Source organism: Heterocephalus glaber, unplaced genomic scaffold (assembly GCF_053883595.1).
Source record: "Heterocephalus glaber isolate CG9 unplaced genomic scaffold, H.glaber_assembly_v1.0 deba00001538, whole genome shotgun sequence".
NCBI lineage: Eukaryota > Metazoa > Chordata > Mammalia > Rodentia > Bathyergidae > Heterocephalus > Heterocephalus glaber.
Window position 1 is genome coordinate 34,728,677 of NW_028258333.1, and position 20,101 is coordinate 34,748,777.

The following is a 20,101-nucleotide window of genomic DNA, read 5'->3' on the forward strand; positions in this document are numbered from 1 at the left end:
ACATTTAATTTGTCTTAGCTAAGGTAATCCTGAATGAGATTTGTAATGTTTAAACATTAGAATGTCTGTGAATCAGTGGTCTGTAACAATTAAGAGCATGGTCCCTAGAGTCAAGCACACAGGTTCAAATCCTTGCTCTGACTCTCAGTAGCTGTGTCATTGTGGGCATGTGATTTAACCTCTTGGAACCTCAGTTTCTTTCTTTGTAAAAGGCTAATCTATTTCATGGGGTCATTGAGCAGTTTCAAGGGGCCAATACCCAAAATGAGGGTAGAAGGACAATGTTGAGCATTGACTTCTGTCACTCCTGATAGGTCCAGTGATTTGGAAAAAGCCAGAGAAATCTTTCTTCTATTTCTCCTGTATTGTGGGTCAGATTCTGGCTAGTTCCTAAAACTGGGAATAGTTCCAGGGACAAGCTGCAGCTGAGGACACAGAGAACAGAAATCAAGGACAGTTGGGAGACATAGCTGTGGGCAAACTCAGATCCTTGTGGATGGAAGTTGGCTGAACCTGGTGTCATTGGGCAATGATCATGGGAGAGAACAGACAAACAAGAAACATTGCATGATCTTAAAGACACAGGAAAAGCCTCAAAATCCAAAGAAAGGACAAGGTGGTTTCCATGAGTGGGTCTGTGAGGAGCAGAGAATGAGGGTGACTCTGGAGAAATCTCAGCTTCTCAAAATGCCTATTTTCATTATGCTACTAAGATTATATGTGGAATGTCACATGGTTTTCAAACAGCTGCCCTTCCTATCTAAACTAGTTTTGGTTTTGCCCATATATGAAGCACTGATTTATCACAAGTGAATTATTCCAGGCATCACTCTTTTTTAATCCCCCAAATTAATCAAGTTTTATTTTTACTGTCCAAATTATAAAGCCCAGATGAGGCCACCAAATAGAATCTTTTCGTATTAAATATATCTCCCCTGCAGAACACTTTGTTTTTTTTCAGTCCACTGAAGGGGAGAACAGAAATATATTTTGTCAAAAGAAAACAAAATCTCTCCCTTAAAAGGGATTAGAATACTAGAAAAAGGCAGAGGTTTTGCAAACAATGGAAGTGTAACTGGTATTATTAATGATGGCTAAGTTAGAGATAATAGAATAAAATTAGGCAAATTGAAGTTAACCCTATCCCTGTAAATAAATATCCAAAATAGGAATAGTTTATGAAGATGTTTATTAGTCCACTTATCTGATCTATGGAGTGGGCCACACACAGATCAAAATCAGTAAATTCCTATTCATAAATTTTTCCTGGTGAGTTGGTAGGCATTTTTGGAAGATTTTCCACTCCAAGGTCATTTGATAGTTATTTATGTAGGTGTTAATTTGCTAACTGGTCCCCTAAGGAGCTTGTAAGAATTAAGAGAAAAGGGAGTGACTTCTGAACTTGGAGAATTTGGCCAACAATAAGACAAATAGGAGATGGGATAGATCCTTTTGTGATTTGCATAAGTCAGAAAAGTAGGGCTGAGATCTACATATACTTTTCTATTTATTCTCAATACAGTGAATTCCAAGAGTGACTCTTGACTAGCATCTGGATTCCCCTCTTGCCTTCTACTAACTTCCTTAGAGGCAAATTTATTAATGAGTAATTGGCAGAGAAATTGCATTCCTATGTATTTAATTTGTCATTAGAATATCACTATGTATCTTACATATTTACAACTTTTAAAATTTTATTAGTAGAGTATTTTATCATGATTAAAGTTATCTAGTTTGATCAAATGAACTTCTTTCTGGCAAAAAGTTACTATTCTTGGCACAATTTTTGTTAAAAATGTAGCAGTTGTTTTTTTAATGGAATAGACTAGTGACTTATAGAAATAAGGTATCAGTTCAATTGATGATCAGCTGCTGTAATGTTCTATTATTCTTGTAAACAGTAAGATGAAATTCATAATTTGAACTAACTAACCTTAAGTCAGCTTATGCTGGCCCAGCCATAATAGTATTTCTCTTGACTAGGCAGAGACTGCTTGTTTTTGTTTATCTTTATATGCATATTACATAGCGAGGTATCTATCCAGTGTACAGGGTAATGGATGTTAGTTGAATGACTAAATGATATTTATCATTTTGACTGCAAAAATGCAAAAACTGTAAAGCCTACTTAAAATGTAGAATTGATCACTTCTTCAAGAAACCTATACAAAAAAATTACCATAACATCTTTATTTCATCTCACTTGACACATCTTATAATATAACTTTAAAAGGTCACATACTACATTATTAGTAATTATTGCCTTTGGAGACTGGGTGCTAAGTTAATCAAATGATAAATTTTAAAAAGTTGTTGTTGGGAGAGTTTTTCAGCTTTCTTGAGAGTATATTCCTAAGCTTAGGCCTTCTTAACAGCTAAAGTTAAAAAGGAGCTCTTATACCTATGTGATAGAGTCCCACCCAGTGCCCACAACGTTGTTACCTTTTTGACTCTATGGAAAATGCAAATTACGCATTGGACATGAAAACCTGAAGAGCAACGTTTTCATTGAACTGGAAATTACTTTAACTTTCCTGAATGGTGAATTTCCTAAACGAAGCAGACCTCCTTCAACATTAAGGCCTTTCATGCCAATTATCTGCTGCTTTTTATACAAAAAAAGATGAAAAGGCCTGAGTCATTTCAACATCTTTTAGAAAGCATCTAAATGCTAACATATAGAATGTTAGAATGTAAAGAACTTCTGAAACAAGTTACAGTCCTATTCTTAATTTTTTTTGTCAGAGGTTTGAACAGTGACACGGATAGTATAATATTAGGGGCATATCAAACCATGAGGAACAGTCTAGTCTATCCTTACTCCAGAGAAGTTCCTGCCCTTTATAAATTATTCTTGATAAATGAGATTCAGGCTGAAATGTAGACAGCTGCAGACTAGAAGCCTGTGCTTTATTGCAGTGTTTCTCCCTACTCTCGTTTCCTCATGATGCATCTTCTTTACTGTGTGGAAAGGTTAGTTTTAGCATGTTGGTAAGTGTTTCTGCAAAATAGTATTGTTACTGCATATAACTTCAGTTATTGGTCGGCAATTTCACTATTTAACTACAGTCACGGCAGATACGCTTTTGAATGAGGCATTCTGTGTTGGGTTTGTAGAAGAAGCATTTTTAGCTAAAGATTCCTTTTCCGCCCTCACCCCCAGGGCAAGCCACTTTAATCTCGACAACAGTCTGTCACTACTGTGGTAACTGATTTGACACAAAGACCTCACTTTCCAGGAGGGACGCCTGACCTCCAACCTTAAAGCTGGTGTCATTAGGGCACATCACCACTGGGGGGCACTACATGCTCAGAACAACCTACCGTGGCTATTTCTGAGAAGAAATTTGTATTTTTGTAAATTCTAATGATTGTCTTTTTCTTAGTGAACGCAGTTCATTGGCCATGTAATTGATAAAAGATGAACAGGAACTAACTTATCTTCTGGATATTTATTTGGAATATCCTATCTTCTGGATACTTTAGTGATTTCAGAGTCCTACTTTTGATCACTGTTGTAGCATTATTATCTGGTGCACTCCTTGGAAAATACTGGGCATTCAAAAAAATTTTTTAATTGTATGCCAATGTAAGACCTAAATACAAATTATGAATTCAGAAAAACTTTCCTGTCTATTCAACCAACTAGGGTTTCAGTCTAAACTATTTCATACTTGGTAATCTAAACTATTAAACATAGTAATCATTTTTATCTGGCATAGTTTAAAGAAATGGCTAAGATTCTATTTTTAATACAGTATAGGTGGCAGCTGTTTAACACTTCCCATGAAATCATGTGTATAGTCATGTAATCAATTTTCTGTACCCTATACATTTGAATTCTACATTAGATTTTTAAAAAATAAACCTACTCAGACTAGTGAAGTGAAAACAATCTAGTTATGATACTCTTAGGGATTTTGATACTTGTTAATCTTAATATTACTATTTATTTTCATTGAAGATGCTTTTCAAACTAGTTTATTAAGCTAGGGTGCATTTTGGAAAGCATTTTTGGCTATAGACAAATACCATCTGTATTAAAGTAAACTTGGAATTATTTGTAAGAAAAAAAAGATTATTAGGACAAACCAAAAACAGAAAAAGATCCCAAAATGAGTCCTTGGAGAGAACCAAGAAAATACAGGTTTTGTTGAAAACATTTCCAGCAAATTGATACATCAACTAAATAATTGTCATTTAAAATTGATTTTTACATGGTAGTTGTAACCTGTTTCACCAATTATTGCTTAAATGGTTTCTAATGGTTTTATTAGTAAAAAATATAGTTCATTAAAAGAAGTTGAGCGGGAATAAATATATATATTATTTTAACATACATACTCATAATTTAAAATTCATGTGTATGCATAACAGACACTTTCACATACCATATGATGGAAAATATAAGATTCATTCTTTGCTATTTATTATTGCAAAAATTATAATCAAATAGATTTTCAGAAATATTTTTAAAAGCCTATTCCAATTTTGCCCAATTAATGGCAAATTAAATTACAAGTATAAATAAAACCATAGAAAACTAGACATGCAACCTATTTAGTCTGTTTATATTTTTCACTTAGAGAAGTACAATAAGCACTGGTTGTAATGTAAAGAAAGTTAAATTTTACATTTTCTTAAAGATTACCTTTGGAAACCAACCAGTGACACTACATACCAAAGGAGTGTAATATATAGAGCCTATCAAACAGGAATACAACTTATCCATTGACAATACAATATGCAGTGTGTATTATTTTATTATTTTCTGTATATTTATTTTCAACAAACAATTATGAAGGGACTTAAGATTATAATTCTTGGTCACAAGATGGCTAAAAACCAACATGTTTACATGGATATTGCATGAACATGTTGAGCAAATTAGAAATTTCAGTCCCTGAAAACCTGTCATGGAAAAGAACAATTTGTTAGGCCTGAACTGGACAAGATGCTCTTTGATGCATGTGAATAATTACTGTGTCTGAAGTGGGAAAGAGTGAATCAAGCACAGATCATGTCTATTGTCCTCCCTGTTCACCTCCCTGCTTGGAGATAGTGATAACGGGGTGTGATTGAATTTCCCATTCCTGCCTTGGAACACGTCTCAACCATAATCTGCTAGTGTTGTCGCTTGAGTAAACAGCAGAAAGCTACAGTGGAAAGCTTCAAACACAGCCTATTAAGATTGTCCACACATGATGTCAAATACTTTTTGGTTGATTTGAAAAGATTGAGATTAAGAATCTCCTTGCACCTCAACCAATAAGACCGCTAGAACATTCTAAGAAACTCTTTTTCTTTGTAGCAAAATTGGCTAATGCTTTTAAATCACCATCAGTGGCACAATAGAGCCTCAATAGTTAATGAGACAGCCCAAGAATTTGTCCTTCACAGAGGAAACTTTTGAACAAACCAGTTTAAGCGAGAAGTGTTAGCTTTGGATTGAAAGTAAAGCTGCAATTCCGACCTGCCAGTAACTAGTCTCTGTATTCTTTCCAATTTTGCCTAAATGCTAGTTTCAAATGCCAGTGGAGTCACTTATAAATAGAAACCTGAAGATAATAGGTCTGATTATGAAGTCTCAATGTTAACCAGGTTAGAAATAACTGGATTTATTTATTTATTTCTCCTGATAAGCAAAAAAAAAAAAAAAAAAAAAAAAAATCCCGTACTTTAAAGTGCTTCACATATTTTTTTCATTCTTCACATGGTTGGCTTAACCTCAAACCGCAGGTCTGCAGATGCCTTGATACAGAGACTTGCTCAACCTCTCCACTGTGAACTGGTTCATGTACAGTATCCCTACCCCAATTCTTATGTTGGTGTCCTAACCTGTGTGGTTCTGCCATATATGGAGAAAGGGCTTTTAGGCAAGCAGTCAAAGTTTAATGAGGCCTTCCTGTTATAAGAAGAGGAAGGTGCTATAGGAGGCTGTGCCTTCCTGTTTCTATGGGATCATTGTGTTGATTTCTTTTTCAAATTTATCATAATAATGATTGTTTTAATTATTTTATTATGTGTTTAATTTTTGTCTTCTTCACCATTAAAATCACTGGATGTTTTGTAAAATTGTCTGCAGGAAGAAAAGAATAAGCAAAGAAATCAGGAGGCCATTGCTAATAGTTCAGAAGGAAGAAAATGGCAGCTTGGGACAGGTAGGCATGAGAGAGGAACACAAACAGATCTCAATCCATTTGGGAGGTGTAAACCAATAGGACTTGCTGATGGATGTGATCTTGGAGGAGGGCACGAATGAGAGGGCAAAATTGAGGATAATGTCCAAGTTTAGGGCTTGAGGAATGGTGGAGTCATTTTGAGACATGTGAACTTATATGGCATCGCTTCTATTGTAAATGAACATTGTTGGTGCTTCTTATTCTAGCCTAGTGCTTCTCAAAATTGAAATATGCATATGAATTAAAAGAGATTCTTGTTAAATAACAGATTCAGATTTAATATTTGGACTCTCTAATATGTTCAATAGATGTATATGTTTGTTCTGCCTCTAAAGTCTTATTGTTTGATTACTGGAGGTGTATGTAGATCTTGGCAATGTGGTCCTTTCAATTTTGTTCTTCTGCTGTCAAAATTGTGTCCTAACCATGCTAAACTCACTTAATACTTCTAGGTAAGAACTTCCCCAAACTAATGAAAACCAACACACCATAGATCTAAGAAGCTCAGAGAAACCCATGGAAGATACATACAAAGGAAAACATAACTAGGCACATCTTAGTCAAACTGTTGCAAACCAAAAGTAAAGCAAGTATCCGAAAGGAATCTAAAATAAAAAGATTCACTATAAACAGAGAAAAAAGATAGGAAGGAGAGAAGACCTCTTGACAGCAACTGTAACTATGTAAACCGGAAGAAAAAGAGCATTATCTTTAAAGTGCTAAACCAGAATAAGGAAGAGGGCAGGAGGAGAAGAATAAAGATGATAAATAAGAGGAAAAAGGAGAAGGACAAAGAGGAGGAGGAGGGAAAATACCCTCTCTAGCTAGAAAGAAATTATAAATTATCGATATCAGCATTTAAAAATAGTAATTGTTATAGATCCTACAAATGCTGTTAGAATAATAAAGAAATATTTGTCACCTTCTACATTTCTACTACTTCTGATCTATAAATTTAACACATCAGATAAAGTAGATAATTTCACTGAAGACAAATTCTCAAAGCTCTCACAAGAAGAGAAACAAAAACATAACCTGAATAACCTTAAACCTATTAAATAAATTGAATTCATATTTCAAACACTTTATCTTTGATGAATTTTACTAAGCAGTTAAGGAAGAAATATCTGCAACTTTACACAAAATATTCCAAAGCATAGAAGAGAAAGATCCCCTTCCCAATACACTTTATGAGCCCAGCATGACTCTGATACCAAAACTTCAGACCAATATTGTTCATGTACATGGAAACAAAACTTCAACAAAATATTAGCAAAACCAATACTGGTATATGTAATGCATTATGATTAAAGTGCAGTTCATCCCAAAAATGTAAGATTGGCTCAAATTTTAAATATCACTTCATATGATTCATTACAAGCATACACTAATAAGAAAAAAGCACATGTTCATCTCCATACAGAAACGTATTTGACTAAATCAAATATCATCAATAGAAGAGTTTCTGGAAACCAGGAAAAAAAGAAAAGTTCCTCACCCTGGTAAATCCACCTATAAAGTGTCAAAAGGTAAAAATCGTGCTGAATCATGAAAGAATTAATGCTTTTCCTTGAGATAGGAAGCAAGGAAAACATGTCCAAGGACTACAGATTGGAAAGGAATTATAAAAAGAAACATCTGTATATAAAATAACCTGACTATCTATGTAAAAAAATATAAAGAATTTTAAAAAAGGTATGCAAAATAAAATTGATTAGGGTTCTTGTCTGCAGGACACAACCTATAGTAATGTAACAAAACCCAAGTGTATCCATGGTAGTTCGTAGGTGGAGAAACTTGGTATTTTTCCAAAATTTGACTGCAATTTGAAATACTTGCATTGCATAATCAATAAAAGATCCTGAAGCTGAAATTTTTCTAAACTCTCAATAATAAATTATATTTCGAACAATCAATTTTAAAAGAGGTCTACTAAAAACAATCATAGAATCACAGAATGAGCAACCTGGGAGTTTGGGTAATTTTACAAGTAAAGAAACTCAGAGTTTAGGTAATTTGCCAAAGATTTACCTTACTAGTTAGCAGCAGTGTTATATTTGTCTTGGCATTTTAAGGGGTCAATATTAACACCTTCACCATATCTATCCAAGTTTAGAAACAAGTTAGAGATGGATTTATGACTCAAGGAGATAAAGTGTTACTTTTATTAGTGTTGAGAATTTTTGGAGAGAAAAAAAGAAGCATAGATGTGAGACCAAGTGGGCATACTACTGCTTTATTCTTGAATTGCTAATCTTCCTTACCCAGTCATTCGGAGGGCAAATTCAGGCCTCCTCTACTAAGTGAAGGCCCCTATTACCTGGCAGCAAGTAAGAGCACAAAATACACTCTCTTTTGAAAGCCTGAATCCCAAATAGCACAGGCATTCAGTTGGACATACATTACTTCTTTCAAATTTATGAATCATATTATAACTTCTTCTCCTAGGGTAGGGACCACACTTCCTCTTTTCCCTTATTTGCTACTGTATACCCATCTTTAAGCACAACATCTGTAACATTAATAGCTAGCCAATAAATATACATTGGATGATTGCATGGATTGTAACTTCTTAACTAGTAACCTACACAGTACAATGATGAATCAACATGGTACCTAGCATCAAGAAATGCATAATTGGGCCGGGGATTTAGCTGAGTGGTTTCGCCACCTGCTGAGCAAGTGCAAGAACCCGAGTTCGATCCCAGGTACCAAAAAAACCCCCAAAAACCCAGAGATCAGTATGTAACCAAAAAAGTAAAATTATTTACTCACGTAACGAAATTCAACTCCTGAGTTTACTCTTGCATTTATTTGCTTGTGATGAAACATATCATGTCTAGTTTAGAAATGTTAGAGAAAAGATGCTTTTGTCTACCTTACTTCTTACATAAATAATGTGTGAAAGGGGTGGTGTGTACTTGGTGTACTTGGTTGCAAACACAAGCTGCCATTTGACTCTTGTTCACATAGCATGTGGGTCTATGGTAATGTGAAGTCCTTTCTTCCTTACAGACAAAAAGGAAGAATTCCGTTCAGAGTGGGTTCAGGTAATTTTTTTTTTCTTCCTTCAATTCTTTTATTGGTACATTTTAGGTATACAATACATTTACATTTCTCATTGGGAACTTGTACTTTTACATGTTGCATCTTGGTTCTTATTTTATCCCCATTCCTAGCCCTCCCTTCACCCCCTCTACTCTTCCCTATTTACAAAGACTTTATTTCCATTTTTCCCATTTCTCATCATTTTTCCTTTCCCTTCTTTCCTTTCCCCTGACCCTCCCACTACCCCTACCCCTTTGGACCTTTTCTTCCTATTTTGCATTATCAATTATTCATTCTAATCATTGGTACATTTTAGGTATACAATATAATGACATTCATCATTGGAAGTTTGCACCTTTACACAATCTCTCTTGGTTCTTATTTTTCCCCCTTGCCCAGCCATCCCTTCAACCCCTCCATCCCTCCCCATTTACAAAGATTTTGTTCCTATTTTTCCATTTTCTCAAATTAATTCCATCCCCTTCTTTCCTTTCCCCTACCCCTCCCACTTCCTTCCCCTTTGATGCTTTTCTTCCTATTTCACATTATCTATTATACATTTTAGTCCTTATTTACACTTTCAGTTTCTCACACCAGAGAAACTATTTGGTATTTATACATGTGCGTCCTATTTATTTCACTTAAGAGTATCGCCTCAATGTGCATACATTTAGCTATGAATGTCTCTAATTTCTCATTTTTTATGGCTGAGTAGTAGTCCATTTTATTTTAAAAAACCCAACATTTTCTTTATCCAATCTCCAGTTGATGGGCATTTGGCATGTTTTCAAGTTTTAGCTATCACAAGCTGTGCTGCTATGAACATGGGTGCACATATATGACTGTGGTTGATTCTTTTAATTCTTTGGGGAAGATAACCAGCAGTGGAATAGCAGGGTCAAATGGGACTTCCAGTCCTAGTTCTTTGAGGTATCTCCATACTGATTTCCACAGTGCTTGCACCAATCTACACTCCCACCAGCCGTGGAGCAGGGTTCCTCTTTCCCCACAGCCCCACCAGCATTTGTTATTGGTGGATTTCATGATAGCAGCCATTCTTTCTGGAGTGAGGTGGAATCTCAGCATTGTTTTCGTTTGCATATCTCGAATGACCAGTGATGTTGAACATCTTTTCATGTATTTATTTGCTATTTCTACTTCTTTGGCTGAGAAATGTCTGTTCATTTCAGATGCCCATTTTCAAATTGGGTCTTTAAATTTGGGAGGTCTGATCTTTTTAAGTTCTTTATAGATTTGAGATAGTAGACCTTTGTCTGAGGAAAAGCAGGTGAAGATTTTTTCCCACATTGTGGGTTGTCTCTTCACATTGCTGGTGGTTTCTCTTGCTGTGCAGAAGCTTTTTAATGCAAAGAGATCCCACTTGTTGATTGTTTGTGCTAGTTCACGGGCAACTGAGGTTTTGTTCATAAAATCTTTTCCTACACTGATGTCTTCAAGAGTTCTACCTAACTTCTGTTCTAGCCGGTTCAGCGTTTCTATTTTAATATTTAAGTCTTTAATCCATTTTGATTTTAGTTTAGTGCATGGTGAGAGATACAGGTCTAGTTTTAATCTTTGGCAAGTTGAAACCCAGTTTTTCCAGCACCATTTATTGAAGAGGTTATCTTTCCTCCAGTGAGGGGATTTGGCTCCTTTATCGAAGATGAGATGGCTGAGTGTGTCTGGCATTGTTTCTGCATCTTCTAATCTGTTCCACTGGTCCTCAGGTCTGTTTCTTTGCCAGTACCATGCTGTTTTTATCACAGTAACTTTGTAGTATAGTTGCATCTTGGGGATTGTGATGCCCCCTGCCATGTCTCTGTTACCTAGAAATTCTTTTGCTATTCTGGGTCTCATCTTCTTCCAAATGAATTTTTGGATTGTTTTCTCAAGTTCCATGAAGTATGCTGCTGGGATCTCAATTGGAATTGCATTGAATCTACATAGCAGTTTTGGAAGTATGGCCACTTTATATTAATCCTTTCTACCCAGGAACAGGGGATGTCTGTCCATTTTCTGATATCCTCTTCAATCTCTCTTTTCAGAGTGCTATAGTTTTCAGAGAAGAGGTCTTTGATTTCTTTTGTTAGATTGATTCTTAGGTATTTCAGTTTTTTAGATACTATTGTGAAAGGAATTATTTGCCCTATTTTTCTCTCAGTGAGTCTCTTATTCCTGTAGAGGAAAGCTTTTGATTTTTGTGTGTTGACCTTGTAGCCAGCTACTTTACTGAATTTGGTTCATGTACTACTAATTAATCATTGTGTGTGTCCACTGCTGCTCCTCTTAACATGCTTTGGATAAAACTGATGTCATATAATCATGCATTGATATTCTAGTTAAAAAGCCAGTTTTGGAGTAGATAAGTTACCAAAAAAGGGAAAATTTATACTTATCTTTTTAAAAAAGCATAATTTTATTTTTAGTTATCATAAACAAAAACCACACTAAAGTGTTTATTTGAATCCTAAAAGGTAGGATTCGTCATCATTCAAATGTTGTTATATCCTTTCTGTATAAAACATGCTGATACTATCTGAGGCAATATTTTATACTTTTTCCAAAAAATTACCCTTATTTTTTAAAAATTAACTATCTATGGGAGTGAAGATCTGGGGAGGAAACAAATGGAGATATGTACTTTCATACACTTTAAGGAAATAAATACTTACAATTTTACCCAGTAGATTTTAACTTCTCCACAAAATTTGCTTGCTTTTCTGTAAAGATAAACTTTTATTATTTCAGCAACTTAAAGTAGACCAACTTGAGATAAAGACATTAAATTTTGTTTTTACCATTCAACAAAAGGTAAAGCAACAGGGGGTGGAACTTAGATGAATATTTTGATGAATTACAAGATTGAGAGGATAAAATCTAGTCACTTTCCTAGCAGAATAGACTTAGAGGCTAACAGTGGTACAGCTTGTGTTTGGGACCAACATGTACAGTGACAACATACATGCAATCCTCCCTGATGTTGCATGTAAGTGAATGAGGACATTGGTTGGACTTGTTAGTAAACAGATGTGATCTAGGGACACACGGGGAGCCATTGCTATGGGTCAGTAGGAAGGTGACATTTTTTATAGAGTCACTTTTCTAACCCTAATCATGTTCCCGGGTTGATGTGGCTAAACAGAGGACTTAGGAGTTTAACAAAATCAAGCTTGTCTCAGATGTAGTGAAATCTCCCATCAGAAAGGATTAAAATCACTCAGTGAACAATTTTTTAAATACCCAAATAATTGTCAAAATGAATCCCTATGTTGAAATGGTATTTCTGAGAACCTAAACCAATCCAAAATAAATCCAAATATTTTTGTTTAACCGAGCTACCTTCTCATTAGTTCAGAGCAATGAGTCTTTGCTCTATTAGAGGGAGGCATGCTATGCAATTTCCTGAACTTCTACTTCTATTCTAAATGTTGGCATGAAATTCTTTTTTTTTTAATGAGATTTTTCTGTTTCAGAAATCTTGTTCAGAAAATTCTTGCTTCATTTTGGAATAATTGGAGATATAGTGGGTCCCTGTACACCAGGTATGAAAAATAAAAGTATTAAAATAATGTCTTTAAAATAACTTCTTTTTATCTAATTTTAAAATATAACAGAAACAATGGACGCAATGTAAATTTCAACTTTATTGAAAGAAGGTTCACATTTTATGTCATTAATTTACTTGAAAATCATGTATTGAGCTGCAAGTATGTGCAAAGTTCTAAGATGGCTAAGAAAAACTTGGATAAAGATTGATTTAGACAGTTTAAATTTCCAAACCAGGTTGTTCCAAGGTTGTGGATCCAAGATAATAGCCCCAATCTTCTAATTTAACTTTTACTCTGTAGATAAATAAATGTAATATTCCTGCTTCTGATATGAATTCAGGCAAAAATAATAACTACACACTATGCATTTTTCATAAGATAGAGCCTATAAATGAGGTTAGCATAAATGGCTGCTCAGGTGGTTTCAATCACTCATAATATATTAAGAGCAAATCCAGTTGCAGAGGCCAGAGGCCAGGATTGTATACACCAGGTTATAGCTTATGTAGACAACTCTGATAAAAAAAAAATAGTGTACAATGGAGCTGTATACCCAGTTCATGTTCAGAACTCAAAATTATGGTGAAGTTGAGGTTGATGGGGCCACTTTCTACTCAGTATTCTAAATCAGCCTTGCCATTACCAATTTCCTTCCCTAGGGCTTTGGCTCTATGCTTGGCTTTATTTGAAATGCTGTTTGCCTCCCATAGTTTCTTTCTATGTTTACCATAGACTATGAGTTATAATGTCAGACACAGCCAGATTTTTTATTCACAACTGCATCTAGAAGGCAATAAGTGATGGATAAATCCAATAAATAGCCTAGATGATATTCCTAGCATGCATGTCAAATTTTCTTTTCTGCAAATATATTTTTCTTGTGTACCACTTGGAACTGTAGGTCTTTCAAAGAGTGTCTGGTTTAGGTTCAATGGTCAATAATGCAACCCTCACAATTTTCATATAAAGTCAGTAACAAATTTAAAAGATCAGTGTGGCCATTTGAAAGAAAACAGTATATAGTCTTTCTAAACTTTTCATCTGCATGATAAAGCTACAAAAAGTAATCTTATAAACATAACACCCACACAAATCTGTGTGGATTAACCAATTAAACACACTTAAGGTTTCAAGTGGTATTTTATTACCCTCTCCCTATTTTGATTCTTTGTGCTAATAGTCCTTTTTCTCTTTATTCATTGTCAAGTGAAGGAAATTAAGGAAGAAAATACTGAAACAATTAAGAAGAAAAATTATTAAATTACAGAGAAGTAAAAAAGGCCTAAAAATCAACTAAGTTACAAGATTTGTTACTGTTTTTATTGTTAGAGGCAACTCAAATCCATCCAAAGCTGCTTTAAACATAAAAAAGATATTATTGGCTTGTATATTTGAAAAGTTCAAGTGAATCACTGGCTTCAAGTATTGCTTGAGGAAGAGACTAAAAGATCTTCTCTGGGCCTTAGTTTCTCTTTTTACTTCTTGATTCAATCTCCTTGGGTAACCTCATACCTCATTCAAAGGAGCAGGATAACTTCAATAAGTCTATATCTTGCATCTGCTGCTTTAAATCCAGAGATAAGACCAAGTCTCTTGTCCAAAACTTTTAGCAGAAGTTTCATTTCATTATAACAGCTTTCCTTAAGTCACATGTCAATCCCAGTGGCCAGGGAACACAATATTGCAATTTGCGTGCATGTCACATGCTTGACCCCTGAGCCCAAGCACATGGGTTGAGAGGAAAGAAGGCATTGCTTTAGAGGAAATTTTGATTTGGTTAGATGGCAGAAGAAAGGTAAACATGCTGAACCTCAAACACAACTGATGTCTACTATATTATCCTTCCTTCAAGTCCAGAATCAAAACCGACTCTTTCCAGTCATGCTTTTGAAAACTCACAGTCTTGAAATGCTCTACAATGAATTCCCAAATATCATCACTGTCTCTGTCTCTCCCTTAACAAGAAATTTAGCACAGCCTGTGATGTGATAACCTGAGCTACTATTTATAGTTGTAAATAAACTACCATTTATACTTTTGTTCTATGTGGTTATTGGGTATTGCCTCTTGTTCTCATGATGTATCATTTCAGTTCAGATACTGGTGCAGCAGTTAGCTACATGTAAGGGCAAGCTGTCTCTGCTATGTAGGCCAATTCTCACTTTCTTCCCTGGAATCTCTCTGTACCATCGGTTGGAACTCACTCATTCTGCTGCATGAGGAAGGCTGGAGGTACAAGGACTCCTCGAACAGTGAGGAACATGAGGTGATGAGTAAGTATTCCCCTTTACTGCCTCTCTAGCTGAAAGTTCCAAGGCACATTCTACATGAACTCTCATTCTTTGGGATGTTAGAGCCCCTATTGCTCACAGCTTGATCACCACTCTTGAAAGGTTGGTCCTTCAGTTTCTGGTTTAACTTCTCAATCCCCCACTTCCCCTCTTTGAGATGAATTCCCCAAATAAACCACCTGTGCTCAAGCACTTGCCTCAGCTTCTACTTTCTAGGGGATACTCAGGCTGTCAGAGACAGCCTAAAAGTTCTTTGATGACAAGTTTGATGTCTCTAGTAGTACCTTAAGGATATCAAAGACATATTTATTGATATAATTTGAGTCAAAAGAAAAGGAAGCAGTAAAAATGCCTACCCAAGTAAGAGCTGTATACCGATAAGCAAATCCACTAGATGGCACAGGTTTCGGGAGACAGCTAAATTGCAAACGTGGGAAGTTAGTCCTGTGGCCAAGGAGTTCAAGTCAGCCAAAATTGAAACCTGATCATATCCTTGACATTTTCTTTTCTTAAATTCTTTTATTGGTACATTTTAGTTATACAACACAATTACATTTCTCATTGGGAACTTGTACCTTTACATGATGCATCTTGGTTCTTATTTTTTCCCCATTCCTAGCCCTCCCTTCACCCCTTCCACCCTTCCCTATTTACAAAGACTTTATTTCCATTTTTTCCATTTCTCAGCATTTTTCCTTTCCCTTCTTTCCTTTTCCCTGACCCTCCCACTACCCCTACCCCTTTGGACCTTTTCTTCCTATTTTGCATTATCGATTATTCATTGTAATCATTGGTACATTTTAGAAATACAGTATAATGACATTCATCATTGGAAGTTTACACCTTTACATAATCTCTCTTGGTTCTTATTTTTCCCCCTTCCCCTGCCCTCCCTTCAACCCCTCCATCCCTCCCCATTTACAAAGATTTTGTTCCTATTTTTCCATTTTCTCATATTAATTCCATCCCCTTCTTTCCTTTCCCCTACCCCTCCCACTTCCTTCCCCTTTGATGCTTTTCTTCCTATTTCACATTACTTATTACACATTTTAGTCCTTATTTACACTTTCAGTTTCTCACACCAGAGAAACTAGTTGGGATTTATACATGTGTGTCCTCTTTATTTCACTTAAGAGTATCGCCTCAATGTGCATCCACTTAGCTATAAATGTCTCTAATTTCTCATTTTTTATGGCTGAGTAGTAGTCCATTTTATTTTTTAAAAAACCCAACATTTTCTTTATCCAATCTCCAGTTGATGGGCATTTGGCATGTTTTCAAGTTTTAGCTATCACAAACTGTGCTGCTATGAACATGGGTGCACATATATGACTGTGGTACGACTCTTCTAATTCTTTGGGGAAGATAACCAGCATTGGAATAGCAGGGTCAAATGGGACTTCCAGTCCTAGTTCTTTGAGGTATCTCCATACTGATTTCCACAGTGCTTGCACCAATCTACACTCCCACCAGCCGTGGAGCAGGGTTCCTCTTTCCCCACAGCCCCACCAGCATTTGTTATTGGTGGATTTCATGATAGCAGCCATTCTTTCTGGAGTGAGGTGGAATCTCAGCATTGTTTTCATTGGCATCTCTTGAATGACCAGTGATGTTGAACATTTTTTCATGTATTTATTTGCTATTTCTACTTCTTTGTCTGAGAAATGTTTGTTCATTTCAGATGCCCATTTTCGGATTGGGTCTTTAAATTTGGGAGGTCTGATCTTTTTAAGTTCTTTATAGATTTGAGATAGTAGACCTTTGTCTGAGGAAAAGCAGGTGAAGATTGTTTTCCACATTGTGGGTTGTCTCTTCACACTGCTGGTGGTTTCTCTTGCTGTGCAGAAGCTTTTTAATACAAACAGATCCCACTTGTTGATTGTTTGTGCTAGTTCACGGGCAACTGAGGTTTTGTTCATAAAATCTTTATCTACACTGATGTCTTCAAGAGTTCTACCTAACCTCTGTTCCAACTGGTTCAGCGTTTTGATTTTAATATTTAGATCTTTAATCCATTTTGATTTTAGTTTAGTGCATGGTAAGAGATACAGGTCTAGTTTTAATCTTTGGCAAGTTGAAACCCAGTTTTTCCAGCACCATTTATTAAAGAGGCTATCTTTCCTCCAGTGAGGGGATTTGGCTCCTTTATCGAAGATGAGATGGCTGAGTGTGTCCGGTGTTGTTTCTGCATCTTCTAATCTGTTCCACTGGTCCTTAGGTCCGTTTCTTTGTCAATACCATGCTGATTTTATCACAGTAACTTTGTAGTAGAGTTGCATTTTGGGGATTGTGATACCCTCTGCCATGTCTCTGTTACCTAGAAGTGCTTTTGCTATTCTGGGTCTCTTCTTGTTCCAAATGAATTTTTGGATTGTTTTCTCAAGGTCTGTGAAATATGCTGCTGGGATCTCAATTGGAATTGCAATGAATCTATATAGCAGTTTTGGAAGTATGGCCATTTTCACTATATTAATCCTTTCTACACAGGAGCAGGGGATGTCTGTCCATTTTCTGATATCGTCTTCAATCTCTCTTTTCAGAGTGCTATAGTTTTCAGAGAAGAGGTCTTTGATTTCTTTTGTTAGGTTGATTCTTAGGTATTTCAGTTTTATGGATGCTACTGTGAAAGGAATTGTTTGCCTTATTTCTCTCTCAGTGAGTCTGTCATTTGTGTAGAGGAAAGCTATTGATTTTTGTGTGTTGACCTTGTAACCAGCTACTCTACTGAATTTGGTTATTAATCCTAGAAGAGTTTTGGTGGAGTTCTTGGAGTCTTCTATATAGAGTATCATGTCATCTGCAAATAATGACAATTTGACTTCTTCATTACCTATCTTTATTCCTTTTATTTCTTTCTCTTGTCTAATTGATGTGGCTAATGTTTCCAAAACTATATTAAACAAGAGTGGTGATAGTGGACATCCTTGTCTTGTTCCTGATTTGAGTGTGAAGGATTTCAGTTTTTGACCATTTAGTATGATATTGGCTGTTGGTTTTTCATAGATGGCTTTTATCAGATTGAGGTAGAGACCAGCTATTCCATTTTTTTGCAGAGTTTTTATCATAAATGCATGTTGGATTTTGTCAAATAATTTCTCTGCATCTATGGAGATAATCATATGGTTTTTGTCCTTGGTTCTATTGATATAGTGTATTACACTGATTGATTTGCATATGTTGAACCATCCCTGCATCCCTGGGATGAATCCCACTTGATCAGGGTGTATGATCTTCTTGATGATCTTCTGCATTCTGTTTGCCAGTATCTTATTAAGGATTTTTGCATCTATGTTCATTAGTGAGATTGGCCTATAGTTCTCCTTTTCGGTTGGGTCTTTCTCTGCTTTGGGGATCAAGGTGATGCTTGCTTCCAGGAATGAATTGGGGAGTATTGCTTCCCTTTCAATTTCATTGAAGAATTTAAACAGTAGTGGCAGCAATTCCTCTCTAAATGTCTTGTAGAATTCAGCAGTGAAGCCATCAGGGCCCGGGATTTTCTTAGTTGATAAGCTTTAATTACATTTTCAATTTCATTGGTTGATATTGGGTTGTTCAGAATTTTTAGGTCTTCTTCATTCAACTTTGGTAATTCATATGTATCTAGGAATCTGTCCATTTCTGCTGTGTTGTCCATCTTATTGGCGTATAGGTTCTGGAATAGGTATTGATGATCCTCTAGATTTCTGCTGGGTCTGTTGTGATTTCACCCTTTTCATTCCTAATTGCATGGATTTGGGCCTTTTCTTTCCTTTTTCTGACAACATTGGCTAAAGGTCTGTCAATTTTGTTGATTCTTTCAAAGAGCCAACTCTTGGCTTCATTGATTTTTTGTATCGTTCTCTTAGTCTCCCTTGCATTGATTTCTCCTCTGATCTTTATAATTTCCTCCCTTGTATGAGCTTTGGGGTGGTCCTGCTCTTCTTTTTCTAGAAGCTTGAGGTTCAGCATCAGGTTGTTTAATTGGGCTTGTTCTGTTTTCCTAATTTGCATATTCACTGCTATGAATTTCCCTTAAAATATTGGTTTCATTGTGTCCCATAGATTCTGATATGTTGTATTGTCATTGTCATTTAATTGAAGGAACTGTCTGATTTCTTCTTTCATTTCCTCTGTGACTCATTGGTTATTCAGAAGTGTGTTGTTCAATTTCCACATGTTTATGAAATTTTTTGAGTTTCTTTTGCTATGGATCTCCAATTTCATCGCACTCTGGTCTGATAATATACAGGGGATAACTTCAATTCCTTTGCACTTACTTAAACATGTTCTATGTGTGAGTATGTGGTCTATTTTGGAGAATGACCCATGTGCAGCTGAGAAGAATGTGTATTCTGAATTTGTGGGGTGGAAGTCTGTGTAAACATCTGTTAAGTTCATTTGTTCAAGAGTTCGAATAAGTTCTAGTATTTCAGTACTTATTTTTAGTCTAGTTGACCTATCTATTTGTGACAGCGGGGTGTTGAGGTCCCCCACTACAATTGTTTTAGTGCATATATGACTTTTCATGACTGATAATATTTGTTTTATATAGTTGGGCACACTAGTGTTTGGTGCACAGATATTTATGATTGTCATCTCTTCCTCTTGGATTCTTCCCTTTACAAGGATGTAGTGCCCTTCTTCATCTCTCTTCATCAGTGTTGGTTTGAAATCTACTTGATCTGTAAAGAGGATAGCTACTCCTGCTTTTTTTCGGGTTCCCGTCACATGGAGTATTGTTTTCCACCCTTTAACTTTCAGTCTATGAGTTTTCTTTTGAATGAAGTGTGTTTCTTGTATGCAGCATATTGTTGGATTTTTCTTCTTGACCCATTCTGTCAGTCTATTTCTTTTGATTGGTGAACTGAGACCATTAATATTGATGGTTATAACTGAAACATACTGACTTGCCATTGCCATGACTTTTTCTTTTTGTTGGGTTCTCCCCCATTACATTTAATTTCTTGTCATGCCAGATGGGTTCATTCTGCTTTGCTTCCTGGGGTTTTGGTCCTCAATGTGTGTTCCTAAGATATTGCATAAAATTTTTTGG